This window comes from Rhinolophus sinicus, linkage group LG04 (genome assembly GCF_036562045.2).
Source record: "Rhinolophus sinicus isolate RSC01 linkage group LG04, ASM3656204v1, whole genome shotgun sequence".
NCBI lineage: Eukaryota > Metazoa > Chordata > Mammalia > Chiroptera > Rhinolophidae > Rhinolophus > Rhinolophus sinicus.
Window position 1 is genome coordinate 61,261,177 of NC_133754.1, and position 21,145 is coordinate 61,282,321.

The 21,145-nt window shown below is 47.9% G+C and overlaps 1 long non-coding RNA gene across 8 annotated transcripts in view; it reads left to right on the plus strand.

The window, feature by feature from the left end:
* LOC109456088 (uncharacterized) overlaps nt 1–21,145 on the plus strand; it is a 139,273-nt gene that overhangs the window by 105,738 nt on the left and 12,390 nt on the right. For 4 of the 8 annotated variants that reach the window (XR_012495520.1, XR_012495521.1, XR_012495519.1 and 1 more), the window contains exon 2: nt 20,221–20,304. This is a non-coding gene — a long non-coding RNA (uncharacterized LOC109456088). Of the gene's footprint in view, nt 1–3,634; nt 3,670–16,465; nt 16,758–20,220; nt 20,305–21,145 lie in introns of those variants that run through there. The other 4 variants (XR_012495522.1, XR_002138805.2, XR_002138806.2 and 1 more) reach the window with 4 other exon arrangements.

A 21,145-nucleotide genomic window follows, 5' to 3' on the forward strand; every position in this document is an offset into this window, starting at 1 on the left:
CTTTGCTTTTGGAAGCATTGTAACAATGACATTATTGTGGCCATTATTCGTTTTAGCTGCAACAGCAACGGTGGCCCTTCCCCTGAAGCTCTGAGGGCCTTGACCTTCTGACTTGTCCTCATCTCGGTCTCTTTTAAGAAGGAAGAGGGCTGGCATTCTTGTTTTTAGGCTAAAGTGAGACACACTTTGGAATGTCAAAAGGCGCAAAGGTTGATGGAGAGGCTCAAGCCACAGGGGTGCAGCAAGAGGACAGGGACTCAGGGGAGGTCCCCTTCCCAGCTTTCATTTCCTTAGGATCCCCAAGGGCTGAAGAAAATTCTGCTCCAGATGCCAGTTTTCTTGGAGTTTCTCTGATGTCCTCGGGAGAGAGGTTTTCTCTCTAATTTCCCATCCTTAGATGTGAGCTCTTACTACCCTGAGATAGTCTCCCCCTCCTTTGCTTCTTCATTCGTTGCTTTTTCAGCCTATGCATACCAGTCCTTGCCTGGGACCTATGGACGAGGGGCTGAGAGTGGGGACCTCAGGTGAGCTCTGCACCAGTCTCCATTCTCTCCAGACTCAAAGTATAACACAATTGGTATCTCTGTCTGCCCCCAGCCATCTGTGGGGTTGTTAGGTGTGGGTATGGAATTGAGAAAATTATAGGACCAGGGCTCCACTGGTCAGCAAGGGCCTAAACTTTGACCTTTGTGTGACTTCTCACTGGCTTAACATACATGTTCTCCTGATTGCTTGCAATCCTCTATAACCTGGCTCCAGCCAAGTTGTCAGCCTTGGTTCCTTCCCCTTCTCCCCATTTCTAAACTCTGGCCCCTTATGTTCCCAAGAATACACCGGCCACAGGTTTGCCTTCTCCATTTTGCTTTTTTGTGGCACTTGTATTTCTGTTTACCCATCCAGTTCTACATACATTTCAAGGTTGAGATCAAGTTTTATTCTGCTAGAACATGTCCCTGAGCACTTTGCTTTCTCTGACCCGCCTCCAGTCCCCTTTAGCATGTAATTGAATACTGTTTCATATTACCTCCATGGAGTCTCCGTTTCTCTAAACTGTCCTATCTCCTCACTGGTAAATGAGGGGTTTACATGGATGACCTCTAGGGTCCTTTGCAGTTATAACAGTCTAGGATTCTATGTCTGTCTTATCTCCTCATCTGTACTGTCCAGTCCTCAAAAGAAGGGACAGTGTCTTTTCCTCCTATTGACTCCCTCGGTGTTCTAGCCCAGTGCTTGGCCTTGAGTGGGTATTCCATAAGTGCTTTTGTTTACATTATTTTTTCTTTTTTGTCCTTTTTCTTATTGGAAATTGAAAGAATGAGGAGTGGCTTAGGTGCCCTGGAAGTCTGGTCTTGTAGTCTGGCCCAAAGAGAAATTGTTCAACAATTTGTGGATATGGTAAAAATTGCCATGAGGTTCCAACTTTCAATGTATTCTGTTGCAGGAATTTACACTGGGGAGCTCCACCCAGCATAGGGAGATGTCTCATTAAAGGGTGCTAGGAGCCTTCCTGTAGCATACACATTTTGTGGTGAAGTAGAAAAAAGTGCTCAGTTTGGTTCATACTTTGATCTGGCCACTTACTACCCACAAGAATTGGGCAAGTCCCGTTGCCTGCGTGTCTTGTTTGCTCACCTCTAAAATGGCGATTGCAATACCTGCTCTATCTTGAAGGGTTTTTGTGGGAATAAAAAGATGAGACACATGAAAATGTTCTATAAATTGTGAAGCTAATAGTGGTAGGTGTGAAGTGGCCCAGGATGTGTGAAGTGTGGTTACTTAACATCTCAACGCACAAAGTCAAAAAGTAAAACGGAAAAACAAAACACAAAAAAAGAATATGAAAGAGCTCTTTCGCCTTCTCTTTTACTATTGGACAAAGAACCACTTTTTGTCTCTGGATAGTACTCTGTAGAGACCCCTCCACCCTCACCAAAAAAAAAAAAAAAAAAAAAAAAGACATTAAAAGAAAGTTCAGGAGTAAGAGGGATCATCCTGGTATATTCTGAAAGTTGATTCTGGGAAGAGAGGAAAACGTGAGCAAACAAAAGCTGTCACTCACTGGCAAGCAGCTTGCTCTGGGGGATAATCTCTGGGAAGAAAAACTAAAGAACTGAACATTGGCTGGAGCAGGGGCAGAGATGATGGTTAAGGCTGGTAAACAGGAGTCTCTCAGTTGGGGCCTTCCTGCCCATTCATGGGGGTTTAGCAGTTTTGAGGGGTCCTGCTGTTGGTTAAGAGTTTGCCTGCTGCCCCTTGAGGGGGCACTGTCTCCCTGTTCCTCAGGGTCCCAGCAGCTCTTGTGAACGGGTGTGAATGGACACGTAAGGCAGTACCAGGCCTTGTGCCCCAGACATCACCTAGAAACCTACCCATCCACTCTTAGCCTCTCGTGCACACTCATGTCTCTCTTCCCCTTATCCTGTCCCAACCCTCCCTCTCTTCCGACATCCATGCCTGTCAAGTTTTACACCATGAATCAGAAGTCAGAGGGCCCCCCAAAGCTGGCAACTGGGCCTCTAGCCTTCTAGAAACCTATTTGTGTGCAAACAGACAAAGGACTCCCCCTCCCCTCCCAACACACCATCTCGATTTTCCAAGATGATGATTGAGTTTTTCCCCTGTTCTGCTTGATATTTCTGCCAAAGCAAGAAAAATCCTCGTTGAAGTCTAGCAGGAAATCCAATAAAAATTCTTCAAAAGATGGGCTTGACATTGAAAAACAGCAAAATTATAAAATAGGCCTTAGAAAAGAGAGAGGAGAGTTATTATATCTGGCACCAAGCAAAAGCCCTGAGACCCCGTCCAAATGAGCCATCACAGATTGAAAGTGTTTAGCTTCCCGTTGATTAAATATGGAGAAGGACCCAGGGCCTGCCAAGCCTCGGGGATCCAAAGTTTGTTTTCAGTCAGAATGTGTTTTCAGTCAATGGAAAAAATGGTCGGCCTGCGCTGGGCTATGTAACCGAGAAGCCCCAGGTTTGGGGTGAGTAATGGCTGTGAAGCAGAAAACCATGAGGGCTGTTAATCACCCCTCCCAGGCCCCTGTAATTTAACTCAGCGACTCAGTCGACTTGGAAAGCTCCCCCTATCTCCTTTCTTCCTTCTCCCTCAGTTTATTTTGCTCAAGGGGGAATAGATGAGTCCTTCTGATGCTTGTCTCTATATATTTCAGCTGTTACAACTCTTCACCCCCAAGGCATCCCTCTCGCCAGTCCCGCCCCCAGCGCCCGCTGCTCTGAATACCCTGGGATGTAAGAGCAGAGGGAGGAGCCGCGTTCACAAGGATGGGGTTCTTTCAGGGAAATCTCAGTGTCCCATGAGCTTCCTGGAATGGAGGCCTGGAAAAAATCTCCTCCTTCACCATTGCCTTTCCAGGGTAGGCTGTTTTTCAGAGGTGTTTACTGACATTTTTTAAACAGCGTTATCTTAGTCCTGCCTTACAGTTTTCTTTTTTCCCTGGGCTTTCACATGCCCCACCACATTCCTTTACAATTAAGAGTCTAGGAAGTCTGTTTTTAGATGTCCTCAAAGTCCACATGAGTGAAGCTCTGAGAGGGGGGGGGGGGGAGAGAGAGAGAGAGAGAGAGAGAGAGAGAGAGAGAGAGAGAGAGAGATCTAGAAAGAGAGAGAGAGAGGAGAAAGTGTGGCATGTGGAGCTGGAACTCTGAGGTAAGCCTAACTTCCTTTTCTGTCAAATGCAAACCCCTTCAAGTTTCCCACCCTGTGAGTAACCTCAGGGGAGTGGCTGCTGGTGCATTTCTGATTCTCTTTCTTCGGCTCCCCCTGCATGGGCACCCCGTGGCCTTCCTTGGCACTATGGTTTCATCAGCTTCAGACCTCTACACGATCACCTCCCTGGATAGCTGCTCTCCATGGGTTCCCCCTGCACTGAAATCCGTGTAAAATCGCAGAGGCCCAGCTGAGCCTTCTTTTTGGTTTGCTGTGTGTTTCAAAATGCTGGTCGGCCCGAGCCACAGCGTAATCTCAGAGTACAGGCAGTGTGATAACTTTCTGTTGGGCACCCAAATTTGGTTACAAGAAGTCACTCCAACCAACTGTTTTTTGAGGACTATGAACTAAAGAAAATGAGTAAACAAAAGTAAATAAATGGTTTTAAAATGATGATATGTGAAATGTTCAGTGGTTTAGTGGAAACAGATTTTTTTTTTAATATATATACATGGACAGCAAGTCTTGGCAGATCAGCTGTACAGGACATGAGCCCACTCAGCAAATACCCGAATGAGCAATGATGAAGGAGCAAGGAGGTGCTCCACGAGGTTGGGTGTCTGTCCCAAACAGCAGCTAGAGGAGTTCTGGGCAGGGAGAAAGTGAAATAAAAAGCTGTGGATAGGATGTAGTGCGTGCGTGCGTGCGTGCGTGTGTGTGTGTGTGTGTGTGTGTGTGTGTAAGGAAACGGAGATACTCGGGATGTCACCATTCTGGGGAGGGAGTTCAAGGAATTTATTAAAAGAGGAAGGAGGAGGACAGAACAGAGTCAAAGTTGGTCCTCATGTACAACCCTCGGCCTTCACCTTGTTATAATCCTTCTCCTCGCCGTGTCTACCATTTGTTGAGTAAATACAGTGTGCTAGCATTGTGCCAAAGTTTTCTGTTATCTAATGTACTCTTCTCGGTGACTCCTGGGACATGTCTTATCTTCCTTCATCACAATAAGGAATCTGAGATTCAGAGTCCGAAAGAGAACAAAGCTTGAAAGTGGCAGAGCCAGGATTTGAACCCTGGTCTGTTTCTCGTCCCTGCCTGAACCCACAAAGGCAGTCTGGTGGGCAGGCTATTGTAGGCAGTTTTTCTAGGGTCCAGACATTTGGAGAGAACCCAGTAGTGTCTACATCAAAGATTCCACTTCACAAGGGGAAGAAAACCAGCAGCCCCATCAGGTGGGGAGTCGGCATTTCAAACAGCTGTGGTGGCTGCTGAGTGCCTCATGGGCAGCAGCAGGCCCAGGTCGGAAGGGTCAGTGGCAGGTCACTGTCACCATCAATCACCTGCAGGCCTTTTGTCTGTAGGGGTGAGCAGGAGGGGGCTGGGTTGGGCACCAAGCAGAGTGGGTGAACCAATAGAATTTAAGGGACTCTGCTGGTGGCAGGAGATGGGAAGGGCATTTAGAATTTTAAGTGGAATCTTCATGATTTGAGGAATACTCTGGTGGGAGAAAGTGTGCTGTTCCTGGGTCCTGGCGCTGTGCTCATGAGCAGCATTCTGGTGACAAGTTAGTTCAGCCCAATGTTGAGTCACCCCAAGACTAGGTTTATTATATATCTATCCATCCAGTTTTGAATGCCTCCTTGACCCACATCACCAAAGTTCTAGAAGTTACCAAGAAACACATTATCATATTTTTATTCAGAGGAACTTAAGTTGGGAAAAATATGTACATGGAACATTAAAAGCAGTGAATACATATGTATATCATATGCCAGGCACTGTTTTAACTATGTGCATACATTAGAGGGAATTCTGTCAATGACTGGCTGAGGTAGGAACTCCTATTAGCCCCACTTTTTGTATGAAGAAACTGAGGCATGGAGAGGTGAAGTAACTTGCCCATCCGCTGGTGAGTGGTAGAGCCAGGATTCAACTCCAGGCTGTGTGGAGAAGGCAGGGAGAGGTGATGCTTTCACGAGGGGCTGAGGAACGGACTAAGCAGGCAGAACTTCGACACATGGCCTGTGGGAAGTGAGGGAGCGAGGGCAGCGCTGTGTGGGCAGGAAGCTTTGGGGAGAGGGTGGACTGGTTGAGATGTGGGACATGGAGGTTTATGCACAAGGCCTGGGGTGAGCTTGATCCTGGGATTTGCTGGGGCCAGAAAGTGAGTCTGACTACAGAGCATGGTGGTCATCGGGCGCAGTAAGAATGTAGGGCAGTGGGAGGCTGTGGGTAGGTAGGCCTTGAATTTGGTCCCTTCCCTCTGTGGAAGTAGGATTCCCAGGGGGATTTGGAGCCGAGAGCTGGTGCAGGATGAAGAACAAAGTACTGGGGACCTGAATTGCAGGCCCGATTCTGCCTTTAGGATCTTGCTCAAGGTCACTCTGCTAATTCATCTGTCTGGATTCCAGCTATCTTATTTTTTAAACAAAAGGATTAAGCTAGACGAACCCCTCTGGCTATAAAGTCTATGGTAAAACCTGATGAATCTAGCCAGCTTTTGAGGAGGATTGGGGTGGGGGGAGGTGGAAGAAACTGGAGGTAGAGAAGAGTTTGAAGGAGAGAATGTAGAACTAGAAGGGATCCTAGAGACCTCCTCCCTGCTCTGTTTTACAACTGGGGTAACAGAGGCACAGAAAGGATAAACGGCTTTCTCAAGCCTCACAGCTCATTATTGTAGAGCTGAGAGGACAGTCCCGCCTCTGACCCTTCCTCTGCTAAGCTGTCTCAGCTTGTTCCCCTTATGTAGGATCTGTGGGGAAATTTGCTGGAGCAGGGATGGGAGGGGAGGGGAAGGAGGCTCAGCCTGATTGCTGAGGGCCTTCATGCCTGCCCATTTTGTCAGCACTGGCTCAGTGTCTGTCCCCAAAGGAGCGTAGAGCTCAACAAAGCTTGTGATCCCTGGGTTCCAGGCCTCTCTCTGCCATGGCCAGACCCCGACTCTTTGGCAATAATCTTATATGCTCATGTGTAAGATGGCCAGGTCAGTGCTTGCTCTTGTCTGTGAGCTGAGGCCATAATATACAAGAGCCAGCAGCAGGGGAAATTGAAATCTGAGGTGGGACCCATGCCAGTGGCCAGTGTGGAGGCAGAACCCCAAGGCTTGGGCTCCCGTTTCCTTCTCTGGGCCTAGAGCCCTGTCTCTCGCACCTCCTGTGGTGGGGTGAAGGGGCTGGTGTTCTGACCTGAGCTGCAGGGCCCGGTGCAGGCATAAGGCTGTGGAGAGCTGGGCTGAGCCTCTGACACTTGAATGAACCTCCCTCCCAAGTTCTTATTAGCGCTCCATGACAAAGGAGTCTGGTAAAAGTTAACAGGCCTCCCTGCCTGGAGGAGGTCAGAGGGACAACTGGGGCTTACTGGGGTCAGGGAGAGGTCGTTGAAACCTGCGTGATACACAGTCACTGGAGCTGACACTGGTCGAGGGGCCTGTCCTGCCCCCTCCTCTAATCCAGAACCCTCCCAGGGTAGCTAACCTGAGCCCTCCTTTGTCTAAAGGCGCCTTGGAAGGTGTCCTAGGCCTTCCTTGCAGGGGCCCCCTCTCTGTTGGCATGCACCTTTCCTAGCTCAGGGCCCAAAGGTGTGTGGGGAGGGAAAGAGATGCAGTGGGGAGTGAGCAGAGTGGCTTTGTGGGAGAGATGCTGGGCTGATCCAGGCCTGGGCGAGGGCTGGCCAGGTGTGACCCTGGTCTCTGACCCCTCATGGCTCAGAGGGGGAGGGATGAGGGTTGGGGTTGGGAGGAGGCTGTTGGCTAACATTTACCAGGACCTTTGAAGATGTAAATGCTTCTCCAGGCCCTGCTGGGATTGATGGGGTCAGAGTGCATAGGCATGGTCACCTGCTTCTCCAAGTGGGCTGGGAATCTTGCAGACAGATGGGTTAGGATCCCATGTGATGGGACTTGCCCCAGAGGCAGAGGACTCATGGGAGATGCTATTTCTGGGGCTCTCCTGGATCAGGCCCTGTGACTTGGTGACCTTGGGTGGGTCTGACAGAAGCTGTCTTTTTCAAATGCTCACATATTTCTTGGGTATGGTTTCCAGGGTGTATTTGGTCCCACTATCAGTGGAAGACCTGGGAGGTAGCCTTCAGTTCCTGCTTCTTCCTGATTTGTACTTTTTATTCTACAAATGCTAGATTGCTTGAGGTTTCCTATTCATACCATGCTCTTTCGTGGTTGGTACCCCTCTTGTGGTAGTTCCTCTGCAGGCATCCCCTTCCCACCTTCTCAGCATAGCTAACTCCTATTCACCTTTCTGGGTCACCTCCTCTAGGAAGCCTTCTGGGAATGGAATCTGCCCCTCTGCCTGGTTCTCCTGTGTCACTTAATGACTCATTCAATCAACTAATATTTATGTGGTATGTACCAGGCCTTGTTCTATGTGGAATGCATCAGTGCATAAAACATACCAAACTCCTTCCTTCAGGGAACTTACATTCTAGACGGCATTGATAGTGAATAATTACATAATCCTATTTTAAATGGCTTACATGTATTAAATTTAATTCTCATAGCATCACTATGAGTTAGGTCAATTATCTATGTTTCACATGAGGTTACATAGCTAACATGGGCATATTTAATTTAATTTATTTAATCCTTACAATAGCCCTATGAGATAGATGTTATTTTCCTCATTTTACAAATAAGGAGCGGGAGGCTTAGAAGGGTTAAGTGATTGGTCTAAGGTCATCCATCACGTAAGGAGTGGTACCAAGCAGGATGACGCTAACCAGTGAAGGACCAGATTGCCTCCCTACATTAATACTTCTCTGTTTTTCTGTATTGAAGCAGTTTCTCAGTCTGTTGAAATGACCTTCTCATCTTCTCCATCATCCTGGGAGCTCCCCCCAAGGCAGTGACCTTGGTTTATTTACCTGTATCTTTTGAAATCCCATTGTGGGGGGCACTTAATTGGCTTCCAACAAATACTTGTTGATTGATTGACAGCTGTATGTAGGTGGAGATGAGAACAAAGCAGCTAATATTTATTGCACACACTCTGTGCTGGGCAGTGCGTTGGTCCTTGCTCAGCATGATCTCTTCGAGTCCTTAGAGCAGTCATGAATTAGCTGTCACTACTCTGAGCCTGGCAGCTAGTATGTGCTACAGATGGGCCTCGAAACACAGGTTTACTCTGACTCCAAAACTCCATGTCCTTTCCTCTACGTCATAGGAGGCTGATCAAAGGAAAGGTGGCCACTCTGAAGGCATTTGAACCTCAGCCTCCTGGCTCTAGCTGTTTTGGCCCCTACCGGGCTAGGAGGCCGTAGGGATTGCAGAGGGTGAGCCTGCTGTGCGAAGGGCTGCATCCAGGACAGGTTGAAAGGCATCAGGAGAAGTGGAGGCTTTGGTTCCAAGATTATTCCCACCTGTTAAAATGTTTGAAGTAGTTAAAGGGAGCAGTTGGGCACATTGAAGGTGCTCAATGAATTTTTACAGATTGTTGTGGCATCATTCTCTGTTCCAGAGAAACAGCCAGATTCAGACGAAACCCCCAGATACCACAGGCGTTTTGCCACTAAAGGAGGAGGATTACGGCCCGGAGCAGAAGTGGGAGAGTTCCTGCTCTGTGTTTGGTTCCTTTGTTCTGACATGTGGGATTGTTTTCTTTCCCAATTAGGAGGGAAGAACAGAGTTGAATCTTCTGATTCATGTGCTCACAGGGCTTAGCAGACTGGCCAGCTGGTCTATGTACGAGGAGACGGGGATACAAGAGATGGACTCCGGGTCACACAGCTGAGCAGGGGACCAGAGCCCACGTCTTGGGCCTGTCAAGTTCTCACTCTTGCCATCAGGTCTCATTTGTGTCTAGAGTCCCGTCTCTCGCGGTGGACAGCCATGTCAGATTTCCCCCACCCCCTTTGGTTAATCCCCTATTTTGCTTGACTTAGAGTCAAAATGCAGGACTACACCCAAATGAACTAAGCTCGGTTAAATCACTGGCAGGTAATTTGATAGATGAGTTGGCCAGCACCCACTGCGGGGATTAAGCAAAGCCTGAACAATGGAGACAGTGGGAAACAACCTTGAGTGACTGGTCAGCGGGCGGCCTCATTTCACCCAGGGACAGCCCCAGCTCCATGACTCAAATTGGAAGGCTGATGTGTGCCAGGTGGACAGTTGACATTTCTCTTTCAGCCTCTTCCTCCAAAAGTGAGGACGAATAGACCCTCATTTGTCCTCATTTTAACTCACTTGGGGTTAGGGTCTCTAACTGTTGCAGAGGGAATGATTGTAACTGTGTCCCCAACAGCCTAGGTCTTATTTCCTTGAGCCCACCCAGGTAAGCACTCCAGCAAATGACTTCGTTGGTTGAGCTCGCTTATTTGTTGAGCTAACTCAGAGGGAATAAGGGTCTTTCAACAGATGGGAGTGGTGTTGTACAAATGGGTGTTTTATGGGCCATGTGCAGAAACTGACCACTTGCAGAAGGCTGCACCAACTAGGTCCTTTCATCCTGATGGGGATTGTAGCTCTAACTTCAGATAAGCAGAACAAACAAGCCTCAGCCCAAGTGGGAACTGGTTCTGCCCCCTTTCTTTGCTTTTCTAAATCATCAAAGCCAAGTTCCTAAAGCCTGACTGTCTCACGGTACTTTCTGATGGTTTCATTGTTTTGTTTATTGTGCTTACGACAAGTGCTAACAGACCGCTTTCAAAGTGTGTTGATATTTCAGTTGTTTTTGAATAGCCCTTCTGTTTTTCTGCATCTGGACAGCATTAGAATCTGGCCTCAGGGAACCACTGGGTTCCTATAAAAGTGTACCAGGTCCCTTTTTTTGTAGAAAACACTGGCCATGGCAAGATCAGACACCCCATATGGGCAGGAACAAACACCAAAAACTAGAACAGGATCATGAGACAGTATTCAGCAGCCAGGGCAGACAGGCCTGGGCTGGGCAAGGGCCAGTGAGCCTTGCCAGCTGGACTGTGGGTGTTCTTACTTTCCATGGACATATTGTGATCTTCCCGTGGGAGGACTCTACCTAGCCGAGTGCCTGGCACAGGGGTGATGCCACTAAATGCTGGCCATTGACAGGTTCCCTCTCTCTTTGTCCTCTCCCAGGTTGCCTGGTCTACCATTAGCATGCTGTCCAAATAGGGGACTCCTGGGGACTAGCCAAGGAATAAGAGTTAGAGGAGGGAGAACAGCATGGAGTCCAGGGGAAGACCAACAGAGGCACAGCAGGCCCAGGGAGGCCTGTGCTGGAGCTCCTGACCTGCTTCCCTTCACAGCTCTCTTGGATGATCTTTTGCCCAAAGAATTAAAGTAGGGGAAGGGCGGGGTGGAAGTGTTCTCCTAACACTCATCTTTGGTTTTCATGGCTTTTCCCTTCCACTACTCCTGCTCTGTCCCATCCCCATGCCTTACCACATTCTGCAGCAGAACAGGCTTCCTTCAGTATGAGAGAATCTCAGGGTATAGACTGGGCCCAGAGCAAATGAGTTACACATCCAATCTCACTTTATAGGTTTAGCGCAAAATCTTAGTTGTTTCTTCAAGACCTTCTCTGTTTTTATGTTTTCAAACTGGCTGAGATTTTCTTTAGCCCATGCACCTGACTAGCTTATAAATGTTTCTCTTTTGTTTGGTTTGAGGAATAGCAGGGCCCCTTTCTGCCGGACCTCCTGTGGTTCAATTTGAGAAGGCCCTTGCCTTCACCCCTCGATTTAGCAGGCCCCCTGAACTTGCTCTCAGAGTCAAATGAGATGGAGATTGAGGGGGGTGACAGTGAGCTTTGATGCCTCATTGCTGCAGTTAGAGGGGACCCAGGCAGTCAAGAAGAGGGAAAAGGTTAGCTTTGTTAGTTGGTTCTCAAACAGAACCGTGGGGGGTTTTAGACCTGTAATAGTGTGTTCCTGTGTATAAACATGTTGGGGTGGGGTTAGGAGCTACATGACCTGATTGGCTGGTGATGACTGGTTTCTACTCACTAGGCCTCCAAGTTCTTGACTCCTTGATGGTGACACTGCCTAGCATTTCCTTCAAGGTACACACTATCTTGTTAAAAATTCCCATTTAAGCCATTTGTCATGATCTTTTCCCTTAAAGTTGTAGCATCCTAGAATTGTATACGTTACTGCACTTACTTTAGCTCATTTGGAACACCTGATAAAGCACTCAGTGGCACCATTTCGTTTCTCAGGATTGCATTCATCCCTGGTTCTGGCAAGGAGACAAAGAGCGACTCTGGGTCCAGGGCCAAGCACATCCGAGCGGGCTGGGACGATTGGCCTCTGAGAAGCTGCCCATGCCCTCCACAAAGGCATGCGTATTCTATAAGAGGGACATTTCCTGTTTCCAGTGTGATTCTACAGATAGGCGAGATAGAGAACTGTGTGTGTGAATGTGTGTGTGTGTGTGTGTGTGTGTGTGTGTGTGTGTGAATGCTTGTCATTTTGAAAAATTTCAAACTTTACATAGCAGTTTCTTTCTCACCAGGATCTCTGCTTGTGTGAAACTTTAATTTTATAGCTTTGGCTGTTAATTCATCATGGGCACCACCATCAATAAATATTTATTGAGCTTTCACTGAGCACAGCATGTTGAAATAAGAACTATATATTTGACTCAAGAGGAGTCGATAGCAGATGAGGGTAGATTTGGGGAGGAGTGGGAGAAACAATCACTGAGGTCTCTTACAACCCTGAGATTTTATGACTCTATAACTAAAGCGATAGGGTCCGCTTGACACACGTTAGACAGCCAGCCACAAGAGACGCATGGGCCATCACAAAGGTAGTCACCTCCAGAAAACCCACTCAATGCTTGCAGCACACATTCTCAAGCCTTATGTCCATTTTAGGATTCACAGCTGCAAAGGGACAAGTGAATCTTCTTGACCTTTCCCATGCTGCCCTGTAAAAGTAAATATTTGATGTTAGAATTTAGAAGGAGCATAGACCTTGGGGAAGTTTGGAGCCTGTTCATGCTGTGGCAGGAGAGGACCAAGTCATACGAGTGGCAGCCTGGGGGTCCCACTTGGTGGGAAGCCTGGAGTGACGTGAGCTGGGAGGGAGGTTGCTGGAGGGAGGGCTGTGTGTCTTTCATGGAGCCCGAGGTCATCAGAACAGAAACAGTATGCCTGCCACGGCAGTGACTCAGGCCTCCTGGGGGGTTTTCTTCAACATTATGAAGATGAATATGGCTCCAAGAATTCCCTTCGGACCTGGGCTTCGTGCTAATTGCCTCCATATTTATGGGAAGATGGGCAGACCGTGGTGGGAGCCTCTGGAGGGGAGTCTGTGGTGTGCTCAGGGGAGTGGCTCAGGCTCCGGTTGGAGTTGTGAAAAGTAGGTCTGAGCCTTAAGGGATCAAGACATTCCTGCTGTCAGGTGGGCAAGCTATTCTTATTATTGCTACTACTATGATTCTCTTTGTGCACAAGAGAAGCTGAAACAGAAACCAGGAGTGGTTACGTGCCCAAGGTATCACCGTCAGACAGGAAGAGTCCACAGAGTTAAGGTAAATAGAAGATGCGGTGTCCAGATCAGCTGCCTCCCACTTCTCATGGGGGGCGGGGCAGGCAACCAAGCAGGCCAGACCGTCTCTCTTCCTCATAAAAGATGATGTTCAGTGTCTCACTAGCTGCTTTCCCTTGATGTTAATGCATTAACTTTAATTATTAGGGTATTAGGGCTCAAGAGGGCTGATAGAGAAGCAAACAATTGGGAGTGTTGCCTGGTTCCACACATACTGCTAGTTTGATTATGGGCTATTTATCTTCCCTCTCCAAGTCTCAGTTTCCCTATCTGTAAACTAAAGATAATAGTGGTAACTATCTCATAGGATTCTTGGGGGGCAGTAAATAAAATAATATGTATAAGGAGATTTGCATCATGCCTAGAACACAAGTTAGTGATTAATATTAGTAACTGTTAGGTGCCATTATAGGGAGGAGGTCTAGTGGTTAAGGACGCTGGCTCAGAACTGAGCCCAGAGAGGGTAAGTGACTTGCCAGCTCACGCGGCTGGTGAGGAGCACAGTTCCGTACTCTTTCCAGACCTCTCTACACTGACTCCTTTGATCAGGGGACTGAGATGCAGCTCTCCAGGCACCAGTGCTGGTCATAAGAGGTACCTATGTTGGGGTTGGGGTGATGTGACTTCTTAGTTTCCCCGGACAACTACTGGTGAGGGGCAAAGCACTGGGGGCACTCCAAGGGACTGCTTGTTTTCTCCGCCCTGAGAAGGCTTCTGGGGTAAGTCTGACCAGCTGCCCCGTCTACCCACAATGCAGTGGGGGCAGTTGCCTCTGGGCAGAGCGGAAGCCACACAGCCCAAGCAGGGTGGGGGTGCCCCGGCGCCCTGGAGATCTCAGTGTAGCTTTCTGTCAAGCCTCTGTTGGTGCCTGGTTCCCCCATAAAGCCATTATGTACTGGGAGAATTAATCATGCCGTTAGGTAAGCATTATGGCACTTTTATGGCAGCTTTGAAGCTAATCTGTCACTAATGCCTGCTGGATTATCATGATTTCTTGCAGTTGTGATTCATTAACTCAAGGCCTAATAGTAATTCTATTAAACGTCTTCCACCACCATTTGCCCCAACACGTCCCCATTCTCCGTTCTATTGTGTCGCTGCCGTGGTGCAACTGGCAGCCTGTGTGGTCTCCAAAGGAGCCGCAATGAGATGGACAGGTCTGCAGCCAGCTAGAAACTGCCCAATGATGCATCCATTCGCTGACCAAGCCCAGAACACATCTCCTTCCCATTCCAGCTGGACTTTTCAGTTGATTTCTGCTTTTCTCTCGGGGGGGGGGGGGCACAGGGCCTTTCCTGAAATGCCCCTTACTGTCTTCAAGAGGCCAAACCTCACAGAGGTGAAGGTGAAGCTGTGTAGATGGATGAGTCTCAGAGTGAGACAAGCACCCCACAACTCCACAAGTGACTGCCAGATCCGTAGGTCCTACCTGCAGCAGAAGCGGGTTGGAGGCAGAGAGAGAGAAATAGGAACACTGCTAAAGAAATCTGGTCACACACGGTCCTTTCCCTTCTTGCTCAAAGCTAACAAAACTCAAGGGCGAGCAGGCAGGCCGAGGGGACAGGAAGCAGTGGTGGCACACCATTGACTGCTGGGCCTGCCAGCATTAATAAAATTCCTTGGTGAGGTTTTTCAGAAAGAAATGGTTCTCTGAGGCTGGCTGTTCTCTGCAAAAGGTCAGCTTCGGGGCATGGCTTGACTGATGGGCTGTGAGCAGGCAAGAAAAAGAAAGCTGGGAGTAAGGGGCCACTGGGGGTGGGCTGGGAGGAAGCGGGTGGAGGGCTGGAGCATAGGATCGGTCCTGGTGCCAGCATCTTGCCCTAGTTCCGTACCATCCATCAAGCCCGGCACTGATATCTCAACAATTTGTAATGCCCCCGCCCCCTCCAACCTGCCCAAGTGCGCACCAGCGCTGACCCTTCTCGCCTCATTCAGGCCTCTGTTGCCACTGGGTGATGGATGGCTTCTCCTCCCCTGGGCTCGCCTCACCACAGCTGGGGAAACACGGGCAGGTAGAGAGGGTCAAACCCGGGGCAGTCAGAGTGACCTAGCCACCGAGGCCAAGGGATACTGTGTTCCCAGGGCAGCAGGTGATGCCAGGGGGAGAGAAATAGAACTGAGACAGGAAGCAAAGAGATAATTTCTACTATATAAGGAGGAGAGGGGAAAAAAGAAACCAAACCCAAAAAACCTCTCTGCATCCTGAGGTCTTCCAAGACTTCTAAAAATCTCTAACGTGGTGCGATGTCTTCTGTGCACAGCTACAACATTGCCTGTTCCACTCCATCTGTGTTTTCTCACGCCTGTGTGCTTTAAGAACCACTGAAATGGAAAACAAGTTAAAAAAATACATAGATGTATATATAGTGAGATGGAGAAAGAGGACAGGCAGTACTCTGCAGCCTTTCAGCCTGTATTCACTGTTTTTCTTTTTTTTGTCTTTGTTTTACCAGTGTTTGTTGTAAGAAAATGTGTATAAAAACAAACTTTAGACAACTGGAGTAAATATTCTCAACACATCAGCCGAGGAGAAGTCAGGATCCAATGTTTCCATCCTTCCTCATTTTGGATGGAGCTGGTAGGAAAAGAAGGGATCTCTGCCCGCTTTCCAACTTGTAGGTGGTACTCCCCATTTCTTGTTCTTGGGTGAAATGGGTTCTTCCAGTGGGGGCCTGCAAACGACACTAAGGAGTGGACTGGCCAGCTGGCCCAGTGGTGCCAGGCTGCATTGAGAAGCTCCCTGTGAAGGCTTAGAGGCCTTTTGAAAACAGGAAGTAAAGAGTAGCCCAGAAACGTGTGTGTGTGTGTGTGTGTGTGTGTGTGTGTGTGTGTGTTGCTAGAGAGGCCTTTGTTGCAAAGAGCATCAGGTAAGAATTCAGTTCAGCATTGCTGAACGTATCCTTGGCCTTGAGGGCTCAGGAAATCCACCCTTTGACAGTCCAGTGGCCTGGCACCCCTGCAGCCTGGCCCAGACACTCCAGATGACTTCTTAGAACCTTCAGAGACTGAGTAGGAGAATCCAGGAGATAGTGTCCAGGAGACGAAGTCTGGGGACCATGGATTTTTGAATGAGCTGAACAGAGAACAGAGCAGGAGGGGTGTCAGGGAGATGAAGCGGTTGGGGTTGGTGAGGCAGGAGAGAGAGAGGGCAAAGCAAGGAAATGGAGGAAAACAGAAATTCATAGGCTAGTGGAAGGACAGAGGAAAGGAGAGGAGTTCTGAGTGAAAGATCCAAGAGATAGATGGTCACGGGACAGGAGTCAGCAGGGAAAGAGAGAGGGAGAGGAAATTTAATGAGGGCAACTTGAAGGCCAGCTTTAACCAACAGCTGGCGGGGGGCCGGGTTTGATCTCCTTGTGAGTCAGGCGGTTTGATTAATCGTGGCCTGTGGAGGAGGATGGACACCTGGCCCTGCTGCTGAGTTCTTTGATCTCCGGATTTCTCAGGGCCTTGGGAGGGGAGCTGCAGAAGTGTGTGTACTCCCGGCCCTGGAAGGCCTTGCTGGGGGCTCCCTGAGAAGGAAGAGAGGCGGTCCTCAGAGAGGCTGGGAGAATTGGGAAGACGAGGATGAAGTACAAAGGGCAGGAGTGGCCTCTGGGAGAAAGGTCAGCTGAGGGAACGTGGAATGGAGAAGGCCTTTGAAGGGGGAGGGTGATTCTATGGTGAGGGTCCTCCTACCCTCTTTCTCTGCAAGGGAATAGCTGAACTGTTAGAAAGAACCAGGCAGAAGAGAGAGCCATTGCACAAAATCCTGTTATGTTGCTTGTGGCTACAGGGCTGGCTAGTTTCGTCAAGGAGCCAGTTCTTGTGCGGGTGTGAGGAGAAGGGAGGTGGAGGGCTCCCTGAAACTGGCTCCATTTTATGCATGTTGGATGGAAATGGATTTGAAAAAAGAAAGTGACATATTGCCAAAAAAAAAAAAAAAAAAAAAAAAAAAATCCTTAAGAAGAAGGAAAAAAGGAACTAAAACCCTAATGCCCTTAAAAAAGAAAACTAGAAAAAAAAGTCATATATTATGTCTTTGGACTAAATCCATTGGTGTTCTGCCAACTTCAAATAATAGTGTAACTTGATTAAGAAACTTTACAGGATTTAAAGTTGTTGGCTTTTCTGACTCCTTTCTGAGACTTTTCTGTAAGTCACTGTCTACACCAGGCTAATTTGTTCCCAGATTCCTTAATCTTCTGCAAGTTGGGGATGACGTTTATAACTTGGTAGCCATATTTGAAGTGTTCATGATTTCTTTGGCTCCAACTTCCACCCAGAATTTTGGGGTGACTGAAAACATTACCCTGAAAATGTCTTGCTATTGAAATACTCTGTGTGTGTATCTGTGAGTGTGTGCTTGTGTGTAAACTTGTCAAGTTTTACCACCACTGCTCTCCTTTTGGGCTGGCAAACTCCTGCTCATAGCTCTCTTAGGTCTCAGAGAGGCATGCATCTGGGCACAAGAATTCAGCTAGCGCACAGGACATGGATAGTTAGGGCTCCAAAGGATGCCCAGCGACAAAGGGAATTCCAAACGTGAAGGAGGACAGATTTTCTGGTGGGACCAGAAAAATGACATTTTGACTGAATGACATTAGCATGGTTTGGAAGGCAGCTGTGGGGCAGTGCACAGGGCACTGGCCCGGCATCCCATGGCACAGCTCCTTGACTTAGTCACTAGCTGTGTGACCTTGGGCTTGACACCATATCCCCAGAGCTTCAGTTTCCTCATCTATAAAATGGAATAAGGAAAAATATTTGCCTCAGAGGCTTGTTGTGAGGATTAAATGCATTTGTAGATGTGAAAGCACCCTGCAAATGATGAAGCTTTCAATTAACAGCAGGTATTAGAATTACTGCTCAGATTACAGAAACCCAGGTCTCTTTAAACACCCGTGTTGACAGCAGGGATGTTTTAATTTCAAACAGGGTTTGCTTATGGAGGGCATGAGAAAATGGGATGCTATGTTCCCGGCTCCCCCCTGGGGCACCTGCTCTCCTATAATTATTATTTACTAATAAGTATGTTGTGTTCATAAATGTCCCATTAAATCCAGATGAAATCCTTCACCTGGTTGGCCCGGCTTTCCTGGATATGACTAGGCAGGAGCCACTGGAAGCTCCCTCTGCGTGGCGAGACTCTTGGTCTGGGGTCTACTGCCCCTGGCCTTTCTGGGAGGGCACGGCAGCCCGAGCGGTCAGTTTCTGCTCAGTGGTGGCAGCACTCTCAAATCTGTGCTCTTCCCTTTTTAGTCTGTTTTGCCTATTTGTGAGAGGAACATTGCATTCCTTGAACCTGGGCTTCCTGGAGCTTCACGGCTGTTTTCCCTGCTTGTCAGTTGTCCTAAGATGTGGGGGTATTGCTACTGTTGACAGGCCGAATACATGGTTCAAACACTGGCTCTGACATGAGACCCCTGGGATATGGGACGAGCCATCTCTACAGTGGAGAAGGCTGTGCTTACCCTAGGAGGGTTGTGGTGAGGATACAGAAGGCCTCTGTAAAACTCCTAATCAATGTGTGGCCCATAGGCGATGTTCAATAAATGATGATTCTTGTACACCAATGGTCTCAACCCTGTCTGTACATTGAAATTGCTGGGGATAATCAAAATTCTAAAGCCTGGGCCGTCCTCTAGAAATTCTGATTCAACTGCTCTAGAGTTAAACCTTAGCATCAACACCCAGATGATTCTAACATGTAGCCAGGGGTAAGAAATACTAGTGCTTCTCAAATTTTATGTTCAGACATGTCACCTGGAGAATCTTATTGAAACGCAGATTCTGAGTCAGTGCGGGGTAGAGGAACTTGTGCACGGCTGATACGCGTGCCAGTGCCTGTGCATGGACCGCACTTTGGGTAGCAGGGTTCTGCTTTCCTAACCCTTACAGTATCTGGCCATGGCCATGGAAGGGAGACCTGGGAAACAGGGGAGGGTGAACACAGTAGAAACCTGAGACACAACTCCAGAGGCTTGCTTAAGGGTTTTCCTGCCTGGTGCCAATCTGGAATCCAATCTGGAATCTGTAATCCTCCCCTCACCCCCACAGGCCTCCTTCTGAATCCAGTCGTGAATACCCATATAAATAGCAACCAGAAGATGTTTTCCAATATTTCACTATCTTTCCCAGTTTTACAATTTATCCTGTGAAAACAATCAAATGAATGAAAACATTCGCCACCAACCATGAAAGGCCCAGGCCAACAGTTTAAATACCTATTTGTAATACTCAACTAGAAAAGTAATCCCTAAGCTGGACTTATAAGTAGTCAGCCCCAGACCCTCACATGGCCAAATGAAATCCCCATAGATGAGTATGAAAATAAAACAAATCGCAGGGAGGCTGCAAGTAAACAGCTACTGATAATGGTTCATGAACCAGGAGATGCATCTGTGAGAGATGGAAATAACCATGGAACAAATGGCTTCCGAGTAATGGGAGAGGGTCTTCCAGACAGCATTGAACATGGAAGATTTTTTTCACCCTAATGACAGGTACAAATATAACTGCTGCCTTCCCGCTACACAGTGGTAGGTGTTTAGAGGCAGGCATGTATGCAGAGGACATGGACAGAATGGGTTTTCCATGGGGCAGTATCATGCTTACCCCCTATTTCATGAATGTATTGACTAACAAATAGAAAAAGGAATAACCAGAGTGTACAGTTGATGAAAATTCTTCATGATAGAAGATTGAATTTTGGACAATCAAGAGCCCTCTGCAGTTAGACTATGGGCTTGGTTTAGATCCAGGAAGGGAAGAGTTGAGATGCAATGGCCTGGGGCCACCGTCGGTGGCATGCAAGATCTGATCAGCAAAGGATGAGCAATTCGGAACCCCATGGATTAAGAAGACCCTGCCTGAGTTGGAGGATTGCACCAGGCCAAAGACAAGAGTTTTGCAATATGGCTTAGGGATGGGAGTTGCCATCAGAACCACACAGTAGCCACGCCTGTAGTTTCGGTTGGACTGTTTAACTGGGCTGAAGTTAACTGTTTGGCACACAGTACAGAGTGTTTCTCTAGCTTAGGTTAGGATCTTCTCTCTCAGTCCTTTTTTATTGTTTTTTTTGTAAAGCCAGGTGTTGTTGGAGACAGATGTCAGGACCAGATGAACGTGGCTGCCAATCACTGTTGAGATTCCGGCACATTGGGCAGTCAGGTAGGAAACCCCTTTGCTGAAAGACTCCTGCACGCAGCTTATTCTTGCCTTGAGGTGTCACTCATTGCTAGAAAACCAAAGGATGGGCCCTGTGAAAGCTTCAGTGGGCTTGCCTGAGCACATCTGCCTCCAAGAAGTCTGGGGCCTGTTTGCATGCAGAAATTGACATGTGCCATTCCGGAAATCTTATTTTATTACTCCTTTCCCCTCCAACAGTCCCCCTCCTCTGCCACCTCCTCTCTCGCTGCTCTGGAATCCTAGTCCCAGATGTGACTTTCTCTGTTTCCTTTGGCTGGGAATTTGTCGTTTTCCCATAACCCAGTTGGGTTGCCTGTTAGAGAAACCAAAAAACTCCAACTTTCTGGGAAGGCATCTAATTAAATTCCCAAAGAGGGAAGAGGAAAGCCCCCTCTGAAACAGACAGCTAGAACCTCATAATACCTAATCATTCCAGCAGAGAAAGTGACCGGGGATCAGCCTCGTGAACCGGTAACGTGGTGTTCTGTTTCTCAATGTCCTCTGCAAAGACGCTGGCCCTGGGTTTAAAATAGCCCTTTGGTAAAAGCAACTATTTAAAGAGTATTGGGGTCTGAGAAATGCAAAACAAAATGTTGTTGATTAAAAACACATGGTTTGTTCTCGAGATGCGAGTAGCCAGCAAAATCAAATGTGACAGTGTTTTGGCTTTTTCTATCCCACAAGACATGATGGTGATTTATTAGAGTGATGTCAGCTGTGGTTAAAAAAGTTTGCTGTGTTGTCTTAATAAAAAGAGGCTTTACCTTGGAGCTGTCAAACTCCTTTTCTCCTCTGGCTGGAGGCAGTGGTTGCTAGGTCCTTG